The 1,291-nt window shown below is 64.0% G+C and overlaps 1 pseudogene; it reads right to left on the bottom strand.

The window, feature by feature from the left end:
* Window positions 1-671: 671 nt before the first annotated feature.
* LOC142869096 (uncharacterized) lies at window positions 672-790 on the bottom strand (annotated as a pseudogene).
* Between the last annotated feature and the right edge of the window lie 501 nt (window positions 791-1,291).

Genomic DNA, 1,291 nt, shown 5'->3' on the forward strand with positions numbered 1-1,291 from the left:
TACTATAAATAGAAAGAAATTAATTGGCCAACTGATATATATATAAAAAATTAGCGGGGCATGGTGGCGCATGCCTGCAGTCCCAGCTACCCGGGAGGCTGAGGCAGAAGGATCACTCGAGCCCAGGCGTTTGAAGTTGCTGTGAGCTAGGCTGACGCCACGGCACTCACTCTAGCCTGGGCAACAAACCGAGACTCTGTCTCAAAAAAAAAAAAAAAAAAAAAATGAATCCGAAGAGAAAAGTAAAAGGAGGCCTGTGGAGCAGGTCTGGGTGTGACTCCGGATCCCCCAACATCAGGTGCCACCACCAAAGATTCCTACGTGTAGCCCATAGAACCCCAAAAGCAACGGGAGGAGTTCTGGTCACATACTCCCTCAAAATGACATCCTGGCCTTCTTCTGGAACTCCCTCCCCTCTCAGACTCTCGAGGTTTCCTCCAGCGTGTCGGCTCCCACAGAGCAGACCTTTGGTCTGAGACCTGACTGTCCAGAAGCCAGGCATGCTGCCGCGTGGCGGCGGTGTCACGGCTCGGGACAAGAGGAGGCCCCACGGTGCGGGCTGGGGCGCCAGGCACCGCGGCGGGCGCCGAGGGTGGGGGTCACCCCCACCCCGGGCCGCCCCCGCACTCCCAGAAACGCGACAGAACCAGAGGCAAAAAAAAAAAAGAAGAAGCCTACGGCACCCGGTATTCCCGGGCGGTCTCCCATCCAAGTTCTAACCAGGCCCGACCCTGCTTAGCTTCCGAGACCAGACGGGATCGGGCGCGTTCGGGGTGGTGTGGCCGTGGACGGCGGAGGGCGCCCCTGCCCCGCTCAAGAAGCCGAGCCTCTCTGCGCTTCCCCGCCGCCTCCTCCCGCCCCAGGCCCCGCGCCGGGTCGGGCCTGTTGAGTTCGCCGGCCGGGTCCCGCGGGCTCCGAGGGACGGGGGTGACAGGCGGGGCGGGCAGGGAGCGGCGGGCCGGGGTTGGGGGCTGTCTCTGTATACACACACACTCACACTCACACTCACTCACTCACTCACACTCACACTCACACAAGATGCGCCTCCACGGCTGGACCCGCCAAGGTGGAGACCTTCAAGCCCCCCTCCTCTCCTCGCCTGGCCTCCTTCACCTCCCCGCCCCCCACCCCCAGCGCGCCGGGGCCGCTGACTGCGCACGGGCGGGAGGGGCGGGGCGCTCGCCCTTTGACCCCAGCCAGGGGCGGCCCTCCCCCACAACCCCTTTCAGCTGCGCCCCCCACCCTGTGGCCTGGCGGCCGCCTATTCCCCCGGGCCAGGGCTGGGGCACAG

The sequence above is a fragment of the Microcebus murinus genome, unplaced genomic scaffold (assembly GCF_040939455.1).
Source record: "Microcebus murinus isolate Inina unplaced genomic scaffold, M.murinus_Inina_mat1.0 scaf055_hap2_Mmur4.0, whole genome shotgun sequence".
Lineage (NCBI taxonomy): Eukaryota > Metazoa > Chordata > Mammalia > Primates > Cheirogaleidae > Microcebus > Microcebus murinus.